The 23,459-nt window shown below is 39.2% G+C and overlaps 1 long non-coding RNA gene across 1 annotated transcript; it reads right to left on the reverse strand.

Moving 5' to 3' along the window:
• Nucleotides 1–2,936: 2,936 nt before the first annotated feature.
• LOC106030523 (uncharacterized) lies at nucleotides 2,937–23,005 on the reverse strand. Its single transcript, XR_001203803.3, has 3 exons — nucleotides 18,876–23,005; nucleotides 14,954–15,035; nucleotides 2,937–3,044 (listed from the first exon to the last, which is right to left on the reverse strand). It is a non-coding gene; the product is annotated as an uncharacterized lncRNA (long non-coding RNA).
• Between the last annotated feature and the right edge of the window lie 454 nt (nucleotides 23,006–23,459).

The raw sequence follows: 23,459 nt of genomic DNA on the forward strand, positions 1-23,459 counted from the left end.
TCTTTTGGTCACAGACTTATGCCTGTCCCATAAACTTGGTTCACCATTTGGCAGGAAATGAACTGCAGTAAAGACATACCCCAAAAGATCACTCCTTTTTTCAAGAAGGCAGGGACACTTGTAAAAACCTCAGTTAGTAGCAAATATTCTGATTTTATAACTAAGAGAAAATGGGTTATTTTTAATCCCTGTGGTAAAAATAATAAGAAATGCCCCTTTTGAACAAATTATACTTTCTAATGTCTATATAAATTTCCTCACTCTCTCATTCTGAATGAAAAGTTCCCTTTTTGCAGTGAAAATATATTCTTACTTGGAGAAAAAAAAAAAAAAAAAAAGCCTTCTGTTTTCATTCTACCAAACTAGGAAATACCAAAGGCAGAGCTGCAACATATTTTGCTTTTCAGAGAATCTGGAGAAATGTGATTTAGCAGTTTTTCCAGTGGTGCAAATATTTTTTACTCACCTCACACTAACATGATTTTTTTGTGTGTGGATAAATTAACACGTAAGCAAGGGTGTTAGGCTCTGTACCTATGGTAATAGCATGAATTGGGTTATTCACTGACAAATGTTTTCTTATTTTTTTTAGCTGAAACATAATGTAGAATTTTGGATTCATTCAGTCTGGTCTGTGGATTAAAGGAAAACAGATGAAGAACTGAAATTAACTCCTCACTATACGCAACTTTTCCATTGAGTTGAAATAATACTTCTAGAACATATTGAGTACATCCAGAATATATCTTGGAGCCGTCATCATTACTAAAGAGTTTTTATAAATTAAGGCATCTTGGAAATCTGTAGGACATTAATTCACTCTATTGGTATTTTGGGAGTTTGGTACAAGCACTTTTCTTTCTTGGTACGTTTAAGTAAGTTGTCAATAAACAACCTGGAATAACAGGATTCTCTTTCTCATCTGTTTAAAAAAAAATGAGGACAAAATCTCTGAAAACACGTGCCTTATAAGCAAACTCACCATAACTGCATATGAAAGAAAGAGAAATATGATGAACTAAAAAGGATTATGTGTCACAATAAAATTTTCCAACTTGTCTGCTGATTAGATGGTAATGTTGCCCATAAAAGCGAGGGGTGGTTGGGGGGGAAGCACTGCAGAGAACCTGATAAAACATCCTACTGAAACCTATTGTATTTACTACTTATTAGATTCTGAACTCAAATAGATCTTGATTGTTGAGAGCTTGGGTATTTAAAAGCCTTAAGATCATCAATTACATTACTCATAATTTCCACATCTGCCTGCTCCCCAGCAATTCAGAAAGAGAGAGATGGCTGTTATAAGAGTCTTTCTGCAACTTGATTACTATGAGTCTCTGTTACAATGTGCACTTGAAATGTCTTTAAGGATTTGAACTCAACTGCAATTTGCAGCTTTATGGAACTCCTACGTGGATCGCTTTTTGGTGATAGTGAAAATCAAATGAGTGGAGATGGTCCAAATTACCTGGAAGAAAAGCAGGTCCTTATCCACTCAAAGGAATCCCTACAAGCCTGCCAAAAGCACTATAAATGCACTCTTCTTTCCTGCGTCATCTGGAAAGTGAATATGTATTTCAAATTAAGCAGAAACCCTGATTAGCTCTGTTGTTATGAAGCTAAAGAGCAAGATAACTATGTTTGCAGAAGACATTTTCAGACTGCAGAGAATGTTTCTTCCCTACTGTGTAACTCTTCAAAATGAATATTTTTTTAACAAAACCTTTTTTTTTTTTTTCATAGCACTGACACGCTGATCTTATTTCCCATTAAAGTCAAAGGAGAGCAACCCATTATCTATTATGGGAATTGGATCACACTAATGGAGTGTACTTTTCTTATTCACAAACATCCATACTCATGCCGCTTAAAGACAGTACAAGGTGCTATTTTACTGAGATCAGCCTGACTCTAGGAACAGAAATATGGTTTTCAGTAACTATCCTGGCTGCTCCTTCAGTATTGCTTGAGTGCTACCCTTATTTGAACTCATTCTTGGAAAGGGTAGGATTTCAAAGGAAATGGAGATACCTTAGCAAGTTGCAATATAGGATGGAGGCCTGTATGTATTGCTCCACTGAAATCAATGGAAGTATGTATAAGATACTAAGTACATGAGTAAGCACAAGTAAATTCAAGTACTAGACCTCAGGATTTATGTATGTACCATGTGCTTTGCTGCAGAAAGAGGCTGGCTTACGCAAAATGGGGGAATCCAAGAAAGCATTGTCATAATGTGGAGGCAATCTTAGAGACTGCAGAGAAAACAAATAAAGGCATTACCAGAAATTACTCTTGCAAAGGACAAGTGTAGAATATGCAGTTTCCTTAGTTGTCAGCATTTCAGTATAACTCCTCCCTCTGGGTAATCTTTTTCTACTTAGGTGGAAATATCTCAGCATTTCTCATGGAGAGAAATATTCTCTCACAGTCACTTTACAGAGTGTTACTTTTTTGAAGTCCATAGACCTTTAGTATATATAATTTGTTAGTCATTTCACTTTAATAGATTAAGGAAATTATACACATGATTAGCATTTAATGCAACAGAGAAGAGTCTTGTTTTAATGCCTCCCTCCCTGTATCTGTCCCTCCTTACATGGAACCCCAAGAAATTCCATACAAAAGGCCAAAAGTCAAAATCAAGCCTACAAATATCAGGATACAGGCAACATGGAAGGTGAGTTAGGTTTTCCAAAGAAGAAATGGTGCAAGAAAGCATAGGTACAATAAAGGAAGTTATAAAATCACAAGGAATGCCTGTAAAGGTGATGGAAAAGGCCACAGGGGGAGGAAGATGAAATGGAAATTAATTCTGCTGAAGTAATAGAAGAAGACATGTCCAGGAAGAATAATGGTTTCTAAGAAATATAATCACCATTATTGATAAATGCAAGCAAGAATGGTGGGGCAAATAGAAGGATAACCATCAGATTCCATTTTAAATTATTGCTTGAAAGTCTACTTTGCAAAATCCTGTAAAGTTGTATGTTGATGACACGAAGACATGCTCTGACTTATGACTGTTTCATCCAAGACACCTGTAGGCATAAAACAGGGAGATGTCAATTCCATCCAGGTCATAGGACTTATGCTTTCACCTCATTGCACTAGACACATTTATGATTTACACTGGCGAATATGAAAGGAGAGGGATGCTTTCTTCCTGGAGAAGTGTGACAGCGCAAATAGAATGCAGGACTGCTCATCCTACCCTACAGCAGAGAAGGTCTTTGTGGATGCTTACTTTTTCTGAAAGACATCCTTTTTAATCCAAATAACTGTATTCCCAGGATATGTCTTGCTTTTAATAATGTGGGCTTTAATTTTATTTCCTTATATTTGTACAGTATAATGGAGCCTTCCTTTCCCCCATTTTCATGTGGTAGAAGAAAAAAAAGCCATACAAATTTTCTTTCAGGTTCATGATTGCTATTGCTTTTTGGTCATCTACTTGGGTGTGGTGAGTATAATGTGATTTCTGCCTCTCGATGATTCCAAGTGGTTCTGTATACATAAGGGGATAAACCAGCTACCATTAAAAATACCACTGCAACCACTTAGATTTTCTTAGGCAAAGTATAGCTAACAATAAATGCATTCTACTGAATACACCACTGCTACATCACTTTTATGGACTTTTCTGAGTGCTATTTATAAATAACTGTATTTATATTCTGCCTTTTCATTTGCACAGATCTTGCTACAGATTTAGATACCAGTTTCCTGGGAGGGCTTAAAAATGCGGAAAAATGGGTTTCCCCTCTGACAGAAATTTTGGGATAATGGAAGGTATCAGCAGTACTGAATTTTTCACTGAAGCTAAATAATATTTTCTGATGTAACTTAGCACATGGAAACATGATTAAGTGCACTTAGAAAGTAAGTACAAAATGAATAAGAATACACTGACAAGAATACTTTGGATTAGAGATGTAGCTGTGCTACACACTAATGGGGTTAACCATGTATTTTATCTACATCAGAAAATGGGTGAAGTTTTAAAATAATGAAAATGGAAAGAATGAGTATTTTCCTCCTACAAACAAAAACTGAATCAGATGTGAGCAGACATTTAGGAAGGGAGCTATCTTACTTCATCTTACTCACCTAAATGTTAAGACACTAATTTAGTTTAATTGTCTAGGGTGTCTTTGTCCTTAATAGACAGAAAAAAAAAGACAATCAGAAGCCAGATCACCTTATACCCCAACCCATCTCATATGAATGGGATGAATCTCCCTGCAGAGGTCCTTTTTCTTTCAGCTAAAGCAAATGACCAGGACTGCACACCTAATTTTCCAGAGCCTTTATACAGATATACATCTCTCCACTCTGAAGGGACTTGCATGTTTTATTCTAGAGAAATAACTTTGAAATAAGTATGATCATCCCTATATACAGTGGGTATAATATAGCTTAGTTTAGTTAAAACAGAAGTAAGGACCTCAATAAATAAGGCCCATAATGTACAAATCTATGCATAATTTAACAACTTAATAGCTCACCACTGTTCTAAAGATCCCTAATCTGAAATACTTGTGAGATAATATTTTGAAGAATCAAATATAGTCATGATTATATCATTTAAAACTTACTTTAAGGTTTACCTCTAAGATAAACCAGACTCTAAGACAAAGAGTCATATTAAAATTTCCTTTTAATTCCTGGATGTTCACAGAAGGTGTATTAAAACTTGGGCTTTTTTTTTTTTTTTTTTTAGTGTGATCTTTTTCTCCTAAAATTTGTGGGAGGTTGGTTTCCTAATCTTTTTCATGAGCTCGCATCTCTTCCTAGCTTCTTTATTACTTACCCCAGATGCTAATAGTTCTGTCTATTTTTACATGTTTTATGTCACATTATCCTTGTGATTTCTTATCAAGAATGACAAAAACTTCCCAGTTAGTTCACATATTATAAATCCTTTTGGACTGCAGAGATGGCAAGTTGAACATGAGCCAGCAGCGTGCTCAGGCAGCCCAAAAGGCTGACCGCACCCTGGAGAGCCTCAGGCCCAGCACCTTACCTCAAGCACTGTGTGCAGTTTTGGGTGCCACAATATCAGAAGGACATAAAACTATTAGAGAGTGGGCTAATAGGAGGGCCCAATGGAGGGCAACAAAGATAGTGAAGGGTCTAGAGGGCAAGATGTATGATCAGTGTGGTCCCTTGGTTTGTTCAGCCCAGAGCAGAGCAGGCCGAGGGGAGGCCTCATGGCGGCCTGCAGCTCCCTCACGAGGGGAGCGGAGGGGCAGGTGCTGAGCTCTGCTCTCTGGGGACAGCGACAGGACCCGAGGGAACGGCATGGAGCTGGGACAGGGGAGGGTCAGGCTGGGGGTTAGGGAAAGGTTCTGCACCCAGAGGGTGGTCGGGCACTGGGACAGGCGCCCCAGGAAGTGGTCATGGCACTGAGTCTGACAGAGTTCAAGAAGCATTTGGACAACACACCCAGACATGTGGTCTGTTTTTTGGGTGGTTCTGTGTGGAGCCAGAGGTTGGATTTGATGATCTTGGTAGGTCCCTTTCAACTCATGATATTCTATGATATTTTGTGACTTTATGAATAGGTAAATCATAGAATCATAGAATCAAAGAATGGTTTAAGTTAAGGGACCCTTTAAGGGATAATCTATTTCCAATACCACTTCCATGGGCAGGGACACTTCCCACCAGACCAGGTTACTTAAAGCCCCATCCAGCCTGGCCTTGAGCACTTCCAGCGATGGGGCATCCACAGCTTCTCTGAGCAACCTGTGGCTGTTCCTCACCAGCCTCAAAGTAAAGAACATCCTCCCAATATCCGATCTAAATCTACCCTTTTTTAGTTTAAAACCATTCACCATTGTCCTATCACTACAGTCCCTGATAAAGAGTCCCTCTCCAGCTTTTCTGTAGGCCTCCTTTAGGTACTGGAAGGCTGCTATAAGGTCTCCTCAGAGCCTTCTCTTCTCCAGGCCAAACAACCCCAACTCCCTCAGCCTGTCTTCATAGGACAGGCGTTCTAGCCCTTTGATCATCTTCATGGCCCTCTTTTGGACTCATTCTAGTAGGTCCATGTCCTTCTTGTGTTGGGGGCCCTGGAGCTGAACGCAGCGCTCCAGGTGAGGTCTCACAACAGCAGAGCGGAGTTGGACGATCACCTCCCTCGTCCTGCTGACCACACTTCTTTTGATGCAGCCCAGGATACAGTTGGCTTTCTGGGCTGCAAGTGCACATTGCCAGCTCACGTTGAGCTTCTCATCAACCAGCCTTCCCGGGTTCTTCTCCTCAGGGCTGTACTCAATCCATTCTCTGCCCAGCCTTTTTTTATGTGCTTGGCACATTATAGGACTTCCTTAAATTTACTTGGATTTAAATGAAAATATATGCTGAAATAGTTTAACAATTTTCTTACAGATCCACAAATTCCTTTTCTTTCTTGCAACAGCATTGCATATTGACATCTAGACTGATTTCATACTGTGATCTTTTCTTATCCTCATATTCTTCCTCAAAGAAACACCTTCCATGCCAGAGTTCACTGTCATGGAACTACTGGCTGCTTGTTTTGTTCTTAGGTATAGGGTCTTACATTTGATTGCTCTAACATGCTTATGTTTTTTTGAAGCCAAATATCATGCAATGTCAAGAGTATTCTTGACTGCTTACTTCTTTTCCCAATCATTTGGCAACCTAGCAGTTTCAGCACTGAAGAGTTAATATTTGTTTCCAGGTCATAAATAAAAATATTAAGTACATTAGGGTCAAGAAACAGTTCCCATGAAACTTGCCAAACATTGATTGAACTTTGTGATGGCATTTTCAAATATATGGCAACAAAACAAAGATATTCAAGTATATTATAGTTACATAAGAAGATGCTATATTCTAATGTGAACCTCTCATATTCACAGGTTATAATACTGGACTAGACTTGATCTCTCTTAATTTCTCTAATCCCAGACCTTTTCTTCAAGAAGGATACTGCCTATTCTGCAGATGTAGACCATTGCAAATGTTTTCTAAGGGTGCTGATAACATTATGCAGACTGGTGATGAGACAATGTATGATGTATCTTTAAAGGTATGAGCATCAACCAAAATAGGCACAGGCAAATTCTGCCTGGATAGGTGTAGTTGCTTTACCTAGTTGCATCAGTTGCACGTAATCCATGATAATTGCTCTGTTTGTCAGCTGGTGATTTCAAAAAGACATGTCTGTTACTGTATGGTAAAGGTGCATGGCTTGAAAAGTCAAAATATAGTAGTACCAGGTAAAAACATCAATGGCAAACTTTTGCTAATTTTATGAGTAAGGCCAAATTAATTACTCAATTAGAAATGAATAATAGGCACATGACTGAAGACAATAGCCAATAAGAAAATCTGTGATACAAAGTACAAGGAGTTATTTAAATGTATATCACAGGAAGCTGTGAAACTGCTCTTTGGAGCTAGGCTGCTGGATAGATGGATGGCAGCATGGGTTGTTATGCAATCAATATATTATGTCATATTTTCAGACTGACATGTTGACCAAATAAATTAGTCTGTTTGATGAATCTGGTCTAAACTGATTCAATGATTAAAAGAAACAGAGTCTGTTAGAGATACTGTTGATGGCTGGCAGGATGAACTTTGGACAAATTCTCATTTATGTTCAGATAAGTGCATTTGGATGGATTAATTAAGAGGTAGTTTATGGTATGTGCAATACTGACAGTGGTTAGTGGGAGACTTGAAAAAAGAAACAACTTACATGAAGAAAAAAATCATTTTTTTCATTCACCCCCTTCAGTCTCATTTTCAACCAGCTGCACAAATGAGTTATTATGACATTCTATGTGTGATCAAAAGCTGTTTATTAAGCCTATGACTTTTTTCACAGTCCATGACTTCTGTAAAGATATCAGCTCATTGCCTTCCAGATCTCTTGAATGACAGTCCTGAGAAATTTTGAACAAACTTCATTGAACTGAATCATAGCCGAGGCCATGCCAAGCCCCTTAGAATCAGGACTATGGTTTTTATGGTCCAGGAAAATTCTATATCCACATATGTTTAAAATCATTTAAACATCATAGATCCTAAAAGATAAATGCATTTTGCAAATGTAGAAGATGCGACAACATCTGAAACTTTGTCAAAACTAGGGAAAAAATTATATATACACCTTCACACAAAGCCTGGCATTCAAGCAAAATCTGTTTTCTGAGTAAACAGCCCAGGCCTGTTATGCTAAGATATTCAAAGCAAAGACAAGGCACAGTACCATTCCAGTGACTACGAAATTACCACCTTTAGCTGCTATTTCATAGCTGCTCCCAATGTCAAAAAAAAAAAAAAAAAAAAGAATAAAATCAGTGAAAATTAAGTCAATTTGATGAAATCCTTATTTTACTGACTAAAAGAAACGTCAGGTTTAATCTTTGTTTAGGAAAGTCAGTGATGCTACGCAAACACTGTCACAGGCCTTGTGGCTCACAGTTCTAATAGGTCTAAGCTACAGAACTCATAAAATCAAGTGTAAACAATTTCTTGCAGTACCATCTAAATCTTATGTTGAGATTGAGTAGCCAGATTAAGTATTCACTATGGTCTTGCAGTCAAAATATTAATTGAAATTTCAAGGATATCATTTCAAAAAAGGAAGAGAAACTGAGGATGAGATACTTATACATCAACATTCAAAAGCATATCAATGTAAAGAAACATTCAAGAATTTTTAATTGATAGGCACATAATCACAGTTCTCTAAAAGAAATCAGTGCACCCAGCATGAAACATATGAGTTTTACAAACATCATTTCAATTTTTTTTATTACCTACGAGCATTAGGATATACTTCCTTGACTCTATAATAATTGCTTGCAGTTAATTACAAATGAAACAGAAGTGCTGGTAATATTAGACTTGCACCCTGCATAAAGCTAGAAATTACTGCTATTACTCTTATTTGCTGAGAATATTGGGTCATAGATGCTAATTAGCAGTTCACAGCCCCCTACAGGAAAAAACTCATTATTATGAAAATCTGTCTTGGTAGCCAAAGCCACCACTCATGTCACTGTGAATGTTTTTGTCAGAGCAATTATAAGGTATGACAAAACTTAAGATTTACTTTTGTATGAAGAAAATTCTGAAGGTTAAAAATACAACATGCTAATCTAGATGTTAATTGCCATATCAAGAAAAGAGATTCTGACCTATTTTGTCTTAGTAAAATCTTACTGTATATTGGGTAGAATGACAGCAAATTTTTATTAAGTGTGCACACAAACACCGTTTCTTTCAAAATAAATAAAATGTAAGAAAAGCCTCTCCACAGGCAAGTAACAAACCAGAATAAAATAAGACATAAACAGCTAACAGAAATGAATGTTGCAAGGTCATACACCTAGAGCAAGTAACGCGATTTATTATTCATCAGTAATCTGGGGGGACCATTTCATTTTCTTATAAACAAGGACCTGATTCAGGAAAAAAAAAAAAAAAAAAAGCCTTGTTTGCCCAGGTTTTCTGCAGAGTTTATTTGAAAAATATGAAGCAGAAAACAGTGCTTTTGTGTGATTTATTAAACCTTTCTCTCCATAGCACATGCAAACAACTTTGCGTGCCTGGGGAAAAGGAGACATTGAATAAAAGAGCAGCTAATTGTAATGCCGGGCTGAATTCTGCTTGTTTACTGAGAAAAAAAAAAAAAAGGAAAGAAAGAAAATGCTATGTTGGGTTGAATCAGTGGCTTAGGAGCAGTTCAGTCACTTAAAGGTGACTTAGTCATCACTCTTAATTTCAGACATGTAAAATTAGCAAGTAGTTTAAAATGCTTGCTTGGACTTGCCACATTGTCCAGAATGAGGACAATACACCATCCCAGAGAAACTCCTTACCAGCCTCTGTCAAATGGCTACAGAGTGACCCTAAAAAGTAAGTGTAGAATAAAAGTCTAGCCTTCCAAAGCTTTGGATGGGAGAAAAACGTCTCATCTGTAAACAGCCTGAAGAGATGAATCCATTCAAAGACAGATATATTCAGCTGTTTATTGTTACACCAAGTACAGCAAATTGATGAAGGAGAAGCAGGAAACTGAATGACATATAAATGCTATCATAGGAGGTGGAAGATGCTCATATGAATTATGCTGTGCTTTAAAGGAAAATTTTCTCAAAATCATACTCTACTCTCTTTACATTAGGCTGAACCTTGTTTTCAGCAAAGCAAACTGGATTTCCATCATTGTAAAGGAGAATGGGGTTTGACTACTAATACAACCATACTGATAACCTACTGATGATAACTAGTTTTATTTTGATCAGAAGGGATTTCATTAGTTAAAAATAAACAGAACAATGCACTACTTGAAGACCTTTAACAGAACCATGGAAAAGGAAAAGGAAAAGGAAAAGGAAAAGGAAAAGGAAAAGGAAAAGGAAAAGGAAAAGGAAAAGGAAAAAAAGGAAAAAAAAGAAGGAAAAGAAAGAGAAAAAGAAGAAAAAGAAAAATGAAAAAAAAAGAAAAGAAGAAGAAGAATAAAGAAAAGAAAAAGAAAAGAAAAAGAAAAGAAAAAGAATAAAAAAGAAATCTCCTCTCTTAAAACTGGAAAATGAAACCAGTAATGCAAGAGTTTGTTATCCATATAACCCTGGCACCTTGCTAATCCCCTGAAGCTCTGGTATGAAACCTGGAGCTGCAAATGAAAACAACCCAGTTCCAGCTTATTCATACCTTACAGACCTTGTTTCAAAAATGGGAGATCTGTGTGAGCAGAGAAGGGGCCTGGTGCATTTAGGAATGCATAAAACAGTATACAAGGACTGCATTATAAAGAGCTATGTAAGCTTTTGCAGAGATTTAAGAAAATATAACTTCCCTATGGTAGGTGTTGCCCTTGCCACCCAAAGCTGCTCTGCTCCACAGGACACCCTTGTTCTACCAAATGTATTTTAGCTATCACCTCCAGGACATGCATTTGAGGCTATTGCTTAGATAATGCAGCATGCCAATGAGTTAAAATGAATTGCAAGATATAGTTTTTCAGGCCTCTGGGAAATGATTAAACTCTGGAGATGAGTGTATTTTTTACGTTGCTGTATCATAGAGAACCAATCCTGTAAAAGAACCTGTAGAATTAGCCCTCATTCATTTGAGCAGAAATTTTGCAAGATTAGATCCTAAATTATCGCTAGCAGTGTTCCTCCTAACAGCCAAGGTCAAATGTCACTCCAGTCCAAGCAATGCAAAACCAAGGTATGGATATAACTAGTAATCACAAAACTGAATGCATGAGGGTGGGTTGATCTTGCCACCCCAAAATGAGAAAGCAGTGGAAATGGGTACATGTGGGCTAAACTGAAGTGTTGAGCTGGGTCACCCACAATTGACCCCGCTTCTGCACCTTTATCATATCCTGCATGTGCAACCTTATACAAAGCCAAGCTTTTCCAGTAATCAGTTAGGCAGGGTCAAGGCTGGGGTTCTTGCTAAAGCTCAGTGATTGCCATTGTCCCACCCCAGGTGTTCTTGTAGAAATAGAATGAAGCACAGTTCTCCATGGGCTCTCTTCTTGCACCAGGGAAGGAGTATGAGTTTAACTCCTGGCTGTCTTTACAATACATGATCCCTTATTCTATACATCTATATAATGTTGGATTGGCTTGCTGGTTGCACTCAAAGAGTCGTGGTCAATGACTCAATGTCTAAGTGGAGCTCAGTAATAAATGGTGTTCCTCAGGGGTTGGTATTGGGACTGGCACTGTTTGATATCTTTGCTGGTAACATGGGCAGTGAAATTGAGTGCACCCTCAGCAAGTTCGCCGATGACACCAAGTTGTGCAATACAGTTGGCACACTGGAGGGAGGGGATGGCATCCAGAAGGACCTGGGCAGTCTTGAGAGGTGGGCCTGTGCTAACCTCATGATGTTCAACAAGACCAAGTGAAAGGTCCTGCACCTGGGCCAGGGCAATCCCAAGCACAAGTACAGGCTGGGCAGAGAATGGCTTGAGAGCAGCCCTGAGGAGAAGAACCTGGGAAGGCTGGTTGATGAGAAGCTCAACGTGAGCTGGCAATGTGCACTTGTAGCCCAGAAAGCCAACTGTATCCTGGGCTGCATCAAAAGAAGTGTGGTCAGCAGGACGAGGGAGGTGATTCTCTCCCTCTGTTCTGCCCTCGTGATAACCCACCTGGAATGCTGCTTTCAGTTCCAGGGCCCCCAGCGCAAGAAGGACATGGACCTATTAGAATGAGTCCAAAAGAGGGCCATGAAGATGATCAAAGGGCTAGAACGCCTGTCCTACAAAGACGGGCTGAGGGTGTTGCGGTTGCTCAGCCTGGAGAAGAGAAGGCTCTGAGGAGACCTTGTAGCGGCCTTCCAGTACCTAAAGGGGGGACTACAGGAAAGCTGGAGAGGGACTCTGTCAGGGACTGTAGTGATAGGACAATGGTGAATGGTTTTAAACTAAAAAAGGGTAGATTTAGATTGGATATTAGGAGGATGTTCTTTACTCTTAGGCTTGTGAGGAACAGCCACAGGTTGCTCAGAGAAGCTGTGGATGCCCCATCGCTGGAAGTGCTCAAGGCCAGGCTGGATGGGGCTTTGGGCAACCTGGTCTGGTGGGAGGTGTCCCTGCCCATGGCAGTGGTGTTGGAATTAAATGAACTTTAATGTCCCTTCCAATCCAAACCATTCTGTGATTCTATGATTCCATGCTCTTGGTTGGTCAGCTGATGTGGGTGACCATAAAAAAATGATTGTTTTTTTTTTTTTGTCCTAGAAGATACCAATGTCAGAGCTTAATTCCAGAAACATGAGTATTTATGCTACTACATTAAAGAAGGAGAAGTATACTATTTAATATTGGGTCATAATGAAAGGTAATCTGATAATGCATGATGTGATGCTGTAACTCCAATAGAATCCAAATATTTCCCCTTTATAAATATAACCCCAAAGTATTCTATTAAAATCTGTCCTGATATGTATTGTTATTACTACATTAACAAACAAGAATTGCTTTCAGATCTTTGGCCTAGGCCTCCTGTATGTTTTTCAAAGCATCTCTGTGATGAGTCCTCAAGATATTCAGCTACTAATTGTAAACTAGAGCTATTAACATGTATCCTATTTTCACATGTAGAGGTCTTTATAAAGATATGTACAAGACGCTACCACCATTTTATCCATCCCATAGCTAAAATCAAATTACATTAGTATGCAGGAGAACATTTGTCATCTAATGAATGCAATATGGTTCTAATAGAGTGGAGACTATAGCTGGTTTATCTCCCCTGGATTTCTTTCAGATTCATCAATATTAGAGTTCTTAACCCAAGTTAATTGATTTTCATGTAACTCATGTTAGCTAACAAGTCTACAAAGGTACTTCATAGGTACTTCGCAAATGCTTGTTCCTCCAAGGATTTGTTTTGTAGTTCCATAGGATTGTCTCGGAACTTGCCTTTGTTCTCAGATACATGAAATGGGTCACAGTTAAGGCTGTATGGATTTTTGGAGCTAAAGAATTTTAGAAGTCAACTGAAGAGAAGGCAATAAGGACATTGTTTCTATGCACTTGAGTACATAATTATGAAAGCCTTGAAAATTTCCTAAGACAAAACATCGTTAACAAATCAAAGGAGAGTTTTCTGCCTGTTTTAAAGGAACTTAACGCTAAAAGTCCAAGTTGTGTCTACCCTGGAGGACAGTGTATTAACTGCAGAAGTAGTCAAATAGTTACATCCTGGGAGAATAAAGAAATCTGTGCAACTCAGAAAACAGATTATTTCAGCTATATTCTCTGGATTCTTTACTTTTCTTAACACCCATTTAACTCCAGTAACAAATGAGCACTGATGAGAAATGATGTCTTTGTTAAAGATTCAATACCCCTTGAGAGCTCCAAATAAGCATCTGAAATTCCCCAAGAAAGTTCTTCCACAAACAAAAGGTTAATTACATTTTAGTGGGTATCTCTGGGTGAAGGCTATTTTTCTGCCATGCAATTACAATAAGAGTAAATTGAAGGGTTTCAGGATTTCAGGGGTTTGACTGATGTGTTCATTAATTCACCTTTTCAAACTGAGGAAGAATCAAGTTTAAAATATTTTATTAATCATTTGCATTTTTCTTGAGGTCATTTTTTTATTGTTCCTTTGTTTGAATGATTGGTATCGGGTGGCTGGATCAAGATACCAAAGTCCTTTTTTTTGTCCTGATTTTTTAAAGAAAAGAAGTTTGTGTATTCAAAGAGTTGGGATGGATTTTTTCTTGCTTGTAACTCCTGAAATGTTTGGCTGTTTTCAACCAAATTGGACAGAGTTGTAAGGGTTTTGCACAAGTTCTGTTCCAACAGCTTCCGAGAAGTTAGGTGGCCAGGTAGGAAAGGGAAACCCTGTTAATACTGTTTATACCCAAATGCAGGAAAGGCTGCATTAAGAGGTTTTCTTTTTCCTTTTTTTTTTTTTTTTTCTTCACACTGAGATTTCACACTGAGTTCACACAGAAAACACAGACAAGGTGTTACCAAAATCACCTCTTGATTAGATACCAGAGACTGCTCTGAGGGTTGCAAATCCGTACGAAACCAAACTCTGTTATCTGTGATGCACACACACCTGTTTGTTTATTGGGGGGGGGGGGGGGGGGGGGGGCAGGGGAAGGATAACAAAAAAAAGGAAAACAGAACACGGACAATGACATTACAGCTCATGTGCTCACCAGCTGCCAGATCTCAAGTTCTAAAATAAAAGTTACTTTCTCTCAGGTAAGAGCTATGCAACACCCACATTAGAATTCCCACCCAGCAACTCTGTGCTGAATAAAAGAACATCAGCTGGTGCTTGCACATAATGTGAAGTTGCTACATGAGGACACATGTACATGGGTGAAGTTCCCACTCAGATCTGGCATAAAGCCAACCACCATCACATCTGTCACAGCTGTGGGATTAGTCTGTGATCAGGGTCTCACTTACCATTTCCTGATGACAGTCCTCAGGTTAGCATATCATTAAGGTGATCTGGTAGTTCTCCCTCCAATTTCATCTGCTGATTGCTCTGACAAAGTAAACAGAAAAAATTAGTTCATTCTCCAGGTAAGGTCCAGTGTTGATATATCCGTACAAGAGTTTGCTCCTGCTGCCTGTGTCTACGGAGAGGAGCATCTCTGTCTCATTAAACCACTGAAAAGCCAGTCAAAACACAGGTCCTCTCCAACTATTCCTTTTTTCCCCTAAGAATTACCTACATGTCTAGAAAGATAAGGATGCTTGTGTGCAGGTAGCTGCAGGAGAGTCACACAGAAGGAGAGGTGACTGCCCAGGAATACTGCAGGTGATCAGTTTGAGCCAAGGAACCAAAGAAATGGGTGATGGTATTCAAGAATAGAAGAGCAGCATCAATATTTTCAGAAATCAGAGTCTAATGTTCCGGGAATTGTACTAACACAGGGTAAGAATAATATTCAAAATCATTCATCTTCTTTAAAATGCAAGAAGCAATATTTAGGTAACAGTCATGAGATCCTCCCATTCTGCACCAATTTGCTGACTTCCCCAGTTGGGTGGCCTGGGAATGTCTGGCATTAGTCTGGAGAATCTTCAGTTCTAGGCATGGAAACCAGCATCTGAGGGGATCCTGGAGGGGACTCTTCTGAAATCACTTCACTCAGGATACATTTGCTCCAATTTTCTAAGCAAGTGGCTTGGAGGAGGTCCCAGGCTTGTGCCAGTCCCCAAACAGCTTACTAAGTCTCAGGAGGAGGAGATGCCAGTAAAAATTATGTCTGTTTTCCAGACCATAGGCTCTGATTGAAGGAAAAGTTTAAATGTGTGCTTTCAGTAATAGAAAACTAGCATATAGCAACATGCTGCCCTGAATGGCAGGAACGTAGTCCAGCTGGGCTGGATTCTATGAGGGACAAGATGTGTTTCCTAGGTAGGGCTTCCTTTTGTTCACTAAAAGCTGAGAATTGAAGGGAGGGAAAAGGGGGAGAGGAGTTACTGGCTCTCCCTTTGAAGATGTTAAAGGATCATGTTTTGATGTTGCATTTTGAAATAAGAGGATTCCCTTTGACACTGTAAAATGTGCCATAAAAATGACACTACTATTTATTGCAAAGCATTAACAAAGACTTTATGTCTACTATTTAACAAACGAAAATGTTAGCTATCTACCACTCTCTTGGCAGAGTTATGTGGAAATTGAAATCTATGACTGTCCTTTACCAACTTAAGTCCACATGGTTCATTTTCATAAGGATCGTGGAAAAAACAGAAAGGCACCAGTGTAAAATACTTTATCAGATGCTGACCTTCTGGCGTGAAGTCAGAACCATCTTGTGGGAAAATGAATAATTCTTAGCTCTCAGTCTCATTTTTCCTGATGCTGTTCATAGACTTGTTCTACCTCCCTGCTCTTGCTAAGCTTTTATTTCATGCAGGACTTGCAAAGGATATCAGGCATCCATTACATTTATTCCCTTATGTTTTTACAGATACATATATAAATATACATACATAAACCCCCAAGTCTAATAATTAGTTCTCCTTATGGCAGCATGAGCACTTGTTCCAACTCAGTCTGCTGAAATCATTAAAAAAGTCGCTCTGCCAAGTGAAGCCATGTTTAGTCAAAAACTTTTCCTAATATATCTAAAACAAAACATAACACAAGAAGTACATAAGCCTGAACAAAGCCTCCGACTGCTAAAAGACAAGAACCATCCAGAAGAAACCAAGTCTTGGATTCTATTTTATCAGGATGTATAATTTTTCTCCTTGGTGTACAAAAGTCTCATCAGAGACTCCAATCAGATTTATAGGTTTTCCACAACTGTATAAGCAAGTAAGTAGCACTAAAGCAGACTTTGTCTAGCTCAGGACAGAAATTACATTGCAACTGTAGAGGAATAGGAGATTAGTACAAAGTCATTATCAGACACATATTACAAATTCAATATGTGTTGCACATAAAATATGCATGATTTCTCCTTACTGTATATCATGTACCAAAAATATAATGTGTTTCTGAGGCAAGAATGAATTTAAAATGAAATATTTTATTGAAAAAAAAAAAAGACAACCACAACCACTTCTCCTGATATAGGTAAGTGGAATTTAAAATTGAAAATATTTCACAACCATCCATTAAAGCACACTTTGAAATATGCTTAGAATCCAGATTTCCTGCCAGGGAAATGAAGTAGAGTTAAATATCCTAAGCAGGAAGCTTGCCTGATAGACACTATTTACCACTAGAAATTTTTATGACATGAAAAGATGATAGTTTGCAAGGTAAACACTCACAGCCTCAAGTCTGGAACAGTACAGACAGCATGCAAAAAGCTGCCAGTATACTATTTATTTGCATGGAAGAGCAAAGAGCATGTCCATTAAAGATAAGATGATAGGAAGTGAAAAGGGCATAGTCTTGGAAAAGTTTGGTCAGTATTTTGTGATCGTGTTTTGTTTGTTTGTTTCTTTGTTTTTACTAAAATTAAACTTTCTGGAGGGTTTACCTGTTTTTGTTCTGGTTCCTATTCTAACAGGAATTGCAAGGGTCTGCAAGGGGGCAGAGCAGTGATTCCAGCCACGTGTGGGACTGGCGTATGCCCACCTCATGCTACATCACCAGGCAGCACTGGGGCAGAAACCTCAGCTGCTCTATTTTATCCCAAGAGCTGTGTCGGCACTTGATATAAACAGATTCAAGTGGTGCAAAGGGAGAGCTATGCCACTTGTAAGGTTGGAACATAAATCTAAGCCAGTTCCTCTTACAGAGAACTTGCCATAGGAAATACCCAAAAGGCAAGAGTGAATATGGACTAAAGTTGCTTCCTATGTGAGAGCTAGGCAATACTTCTCTATATTACAGGAAAAGCATTCAGAGAAAAGAAAACACAAAACAACAACAAAAACAACCGAGCAACCAACCAAACAAACAAGAAAAACCTTGAAAGTAGTCAGAGAAAAGTAGAAATAGGAGTAATTGAAGTGACCACGGGCAAACTACAGAAAATAAGAATAAACAATAAAGTAGACCTTATGGGCAGTACAGCATCCAGTTCTGGGCTCCCCAGTACAAGACAGACATGGAGCTACCGGAGAGGGTCCAGCGGATGGCTATGAAAATGCTGAAAGAACTGAGGCTGAAGAAAGGCTGAGAACTGAGACAATTCAGCCTGGAGAAGAGGAGGCTCAGGGGACCTCATCACTGTCTGTAAATCCCTGAGGGGAGGGTGCAGGGAGGACGGAGCCAGGCTGTGTCCGGTGGTGCCCAGTGCCAGGACAGGAGGCCCTGGGCACAAACTGGCCCCCAGGAGGCTCCCCCTGAGCACCAGGAGCCCTTCTGTGCTGTGCGGGTGACGGAGCCCTGGCACAGGCTGCCCAGAGGCTGTGGGGTCTCCTCCTTGGAGCCCTTCAGAAGCCGCCTGGACGTGGTGCTGGGCACCCTGCTCTGGGTGTCCCTGCTTGGGCACGGGTGGTCTCCTGAGGGCCCTGCCGGCCTCAGCTATCCTGGGAGTCTGTGATTTTGTGTAAAAAACATTTTCTTATATCTGCCCCTACCAGTCCTACACTTGTGCCCTCCCAGCCCACAGCGCAGGTGTATTTGTGGGGTTACCTGTGATTCTGGGTACCTCCCTGGTGCTATTTATAGACACATAAGCATGCATCACTTGTTTACCTCTTCCTAGAGTGAACTGATGGAGCCACAACTCCAGAGTACATTGCCCTCCCTGGGGTTGGGAAAGACTTTAAGTATCACATTTTGTGAAATACATCACTCTGTCAAGACTTGTGTCTGCCTACATAGGGAAGAGTGCTGCCTAAGTGCAGAGGAAGTTAATTATGCACAGAATAATTAATAGCAATTTACTTAGCACATCTATATACTTACTTGCAGAAATAGGAAACACACTTGAAGTGCTCTTGTTAGTTTGAGAGAAAGCCTGCTTTAACCAGTGCTCTTCCACACGTGGGCTGGCAATGCAGGGAAGCTGTGATCAGTGGAATTTGGTCAAATTAAAAAAAAAGGCGGTCAACGGGCAGTATGCACCTTAATTGATTTGTAGGTTAGGATTTACAGGTCAATTGTGCTTTAATAACAAACACATAGGCTTATGCTGTGTGATTGCTCACCCCGGTAGTGGACTGGGTGCTGGAGAGCACTCGCCCTGCACCGTTTCTCTTACCATCTCCAGTCTAAAAGTTAACAGCTCATGTCTCTGAATACTTGTTAACAACCCACTCTCCAAACATGCATTCAGGAAACCTTGGCAGATTGCAGTTGTTCACGGCCTTTGCAGGAATTATCAAAACTGTCAGTATGACTGTTATTAACATAACAATATCAGAAAGGATCCGAGTTACAGCAGTGATGTGAGGCCTGGCCAGAGCATGCTCCCAGTTGTATAGCTCTCACAAGGAGCAGCAATCCTATTATTTTGTCACAGAGGTTGGAACATGTAGCTGTAAAAGCCGAGATACCAATCTCAGTAAACATTTTCCATGAGAACAGGCTTCCCCCTCTTTCTCTGGAAATACATATAAGGTGAGAAGTGAATGTACTCTCATTTACAGTGTTGGCTGAGTGATTTTCTTTGCAGATCCACCTTAAATCCTTTCTTTATTTTTTTTTATTCCCTTAAAGCTGCACATCCCAGCTGGCATGTCCCAATCCTATAAACATCTCAATATAATACACCATCATTGTCTGATGTATGGGCTTCCATTTGGTGCACCATGTCCAAAGAACATTTCTTTATGCTCGAATGACTCATCTATGAGGAGATTAATCTCTCTGGGGGAGAAATCGGTGTCTCTCCTGTGGAAGCAAGTTGCTATGCACACATTAGCTGCAGATCTCACTTGTGCTCTTAATATTCAGGGTACAGCTTCTATCTGCCATAAAAATCCTTTTGTCCTTTCCTAAGTTAGTGCCATTCTTCAGCTTGCAAAGCAAAAGGGAAAATTTAAAGCTTTAAAATAATACAATGAGGTAGCACAATCAATGATACCACTCATTTTTAACTTGTAAGCCTGTTTGCTATTCTTTCTAGGTGTCAGGTAGTCTTTCTTACCCTTTTCTTCAGCCTGCATCTCTTTGTAAGAAGATACAAAAGGCTGGCTTCACTAAGTGAAGAGAGCATCAGTGTCGATTTAGATCATTTCGATCCTCAAAGAGGCAAGGGTTAAGCCTATACCATTTTGACTGCGGGCAAAGCAATATTTAACAGGAAACTTCTGTGTTCAAGAGAAATGAAAGCGCAACAAGCATGTATCACTCGATATACATTATCACTTTCTTCTTGGCTAGGAAATAAAACTTGCATTCCAAATGTTTTCAGCAACATGAAGACTTCTTGAGAGCTTTCTTACTTCTGTCTGTATGCTTGCAACCCCCATATCACATCCAGTGAACACTGGTAGAAAGTAATAAGGCCAAGTAATATTATACCTAAACTTGCAGATAGATTAATTCACACTACAAAGTGCAATTTAAAAGATCAAGCAGAGCGTTGCCTGCAAAAGGAGACCTTATCTAAGCAATTACCTTTAAAGTCACATATTTAATTTTATGCAGCTTTGTCTTTTATTGAAACCTATCAAAAACCTGAGGCTGTCACAGCCACTGCCAGTAAGCAATCTAGAGCTATTAATTAGTACATCCATGTTTTCTCCACAACAAACATTTTAATTTGTCCTCTAAACAGTGTTCATGATATTAGCCCTTTGCTCCTGCTTTATTTTTGTCTGTGTGATATACATTACACATGAGAGAGTCCTACGTCCATATGTCCACAAATTGCAGTGGACATATGGCAGCATACAGAAAAGAGGTCTTTTACATTTTGCATACAGAAGCCCTTGCAACTATTATCATGGAGACATTACAGCATCCCTTTATGTCATGTTGCTATTTAGTCAAGTTTGTGTCATGTATTTGAACCTTCTCAGCTGGCTTGATTTATTTTAATTGTAGGCATCGGGTTAGTCTGTTTGTAACAAGCAATGTGTGGAAATTGCCCTAGTAATAATTCCTGCAACAAACGTCATTTAGTTGATCACGAAGAACTGTTTGTTACACTTGCAGTAGAGAACAACCAAATGTTTTATTTTTAGACATGTATTGAATGCCATTTGTCATTAGTTCTCTACCTGATGAAAATATGTATAGGCAGAGAAGTGCCAAAGACAACTGAGAAAACAGGCTACAAGAAATATTTATGTTTCATTTTCTCAAATGATGTCATCTCATAAAAAAAATCTATATATAAAAAAATAAATCAGTTAAAATAGCAGGTTGGTTTGAAATGACCAGCCTTTTCAATACAAACCATTGGCTTTTCTTGTAAACAAAGAATATTTTAAGAGGGAATAGACAAAGATTCTGACTTTGAGACATTCAGATAAAATTAAATCTCAAGGAATAAGTGACCTGTTCCTTCCCAGCCAGCCCAAAGTAGCCAGCACTATTTTTCATATCACTAATAGGCACTGATGGGCCATGCTCAGATGTAATATTTGTATGGGTGTGGAAGCCAGTGGATGTACATCCACATGGGCAGTGCTGATAGAGAACTTCCTACCCACCCACTATTGTCTTATTCTCAACATTTTCCACGCTTTTTATTTTTTAAATAAATAATTTTGTTCTCAAAATATTCTGAGGAGAGGCCAGTGGTAAATGAGAGAGCCAGAAGATTATAACTACAAAGGACAAATTTTGTACCAAGATATGCTCTAAGAGCAGGATTCAGCTCAGCTCACTCTAGCTGTCTAAAGATACTGGACATGGATTCCAGCTCATGGAGTGTGCTCTTTCAGGCAACTTCAGAGGTCTCACCCATTTTAAGAAACAAATTACTGCTGGAGGTGTTTATCTCTCTCCAAAGTCTATAGAAATAAGGTAAATAATGAGCCAGTTTAATTACCTACACAGCTAACACTGTTGTCTTACATTGCAGATGTCAGGCCAGAGGAACAGCACTTTCAAGATAAAGTTTCTGTTTCAGCTGTTCTTCTGTTTCTGGTGGCAAAGCAGGGCAAAGGAGGAGAAACATCACTGCACACCTCCTATTACTCCTGCGCCAAGCTGGTGTGGGAGGAAAGATCTGAGAGCCTTAATAGTGCCCAAGCCCCATGCAGACAGACAGACTGACGACAGCTCTGTGCCTCCCACATTGCGGCTACCTACTTGTAGAAGGTATAACCAATCTGGTTTCCTAAGGTTAAGCAATAAGGGTTCTGAATATCAAGGTTAAGTAATAAACACAAAGCAAAGGGAAAGTATTCCCTCAATTCTTGAATAAAACATTCCAAGAAAGTGCAGCGCTAATGGATTTGAAAAAATAAGCACCGTGTAGCAGCATCTCCTCAAGTGCAAGTACCATCATGCACACTTACTGGTTTAAATTTTATGCAGCTTCACCCCATGCATTTCAGATGAGAGTGATAACATACTTCTCAGTTCTTTTTCCTTGCTTACTGTAGGTACAAGGGCTGCTCTTTCCCTTGTGCTTATTAAATGCCTTCCAAGCAAATGACAAGGACAGTTGCCAGCTATTATAAGCATGGATTAAAACTACTTTTCATGTGCCCAGTTACAATAGTTACCTGGCAACAAGTATTCCTTTTCTTCTTCTCCCCAAACCTGTAGTGTATGCAAAAAAAAAAAAAAAAAGGCAAAAAAACCCACCACCAATAACAACAAAAAACAATACATACAACAAACAATACAAACAAACAATACAAAATACCCAACACATGAGTACTGAATTAATTCCCAAACTGAATGTAAAACTCCTACCAAGGTGAATTTCTTGGCTGGGATGGAGAGTGTTGCTCCACCAACTCCAGCCAGTTCCACAAGGACCACACTGCTCCCAAAGGCTTTCCATTGCTTCTCCCCAGCTATAGGTCTATGGTATGGCAATAAAAAGCATGAGAGCTAGAAGGCAGGATAAGTGATCAGGAATGAACCTGAGGTCCTGTTAGCTTTAGAGAAACCAGGCCAACGTTTGCAGTCCTCACCAGACTGAAACAGGCATGTAGCTGCCTGTTCTCTCCCTTCTGCCTAATTTGTTGGGCTTTAACCTGGTGGACCGTGAATTTATAAGACTGTTATATCAGAAAAGTGCACATCCCCACTTATGCTATCGAAATGATAGGCAGACTCCCCATTGAATTGGTATCTCACATGACAGCATACCTAGCTGAGGACCTAGAGCAGGTCTTGTGATTTCACTGGTCAATCTTCATGCTTTAATCAAGAGAGAGAGTTTTTTTGTTTGTTTGTTTAAACCTGGTAAGACTTTAGCTTTCTGCTCTTAAAATCTGAGAAATACCATGATGTAAAGCAGCCATGATCTTCCCATATTTGCTTACAACTACAAAGAGGACTCTAAGGCTGAGGACAGGATGGAAAGGTCTGTCTAAATCCGATGTACCTACATTTAAAAAGTAACAAAAAAAAAAAAAA

The sequence above is a fragment of the Anser cygnoides genome, chromosome 2 (assembly GCF_040182565.1).
Source record: "Anser cygnoides isolate HZ-2024a breed goose chromosome 2, Taihu_goose_T2T_genome, whole genome shotgun sequence".
Taxonomy (NCBI): Eukaryota; Metazoa; Chordata; class Aves; order Anseriformes; family Anatidae; genus Anser; species Anser cygnoides.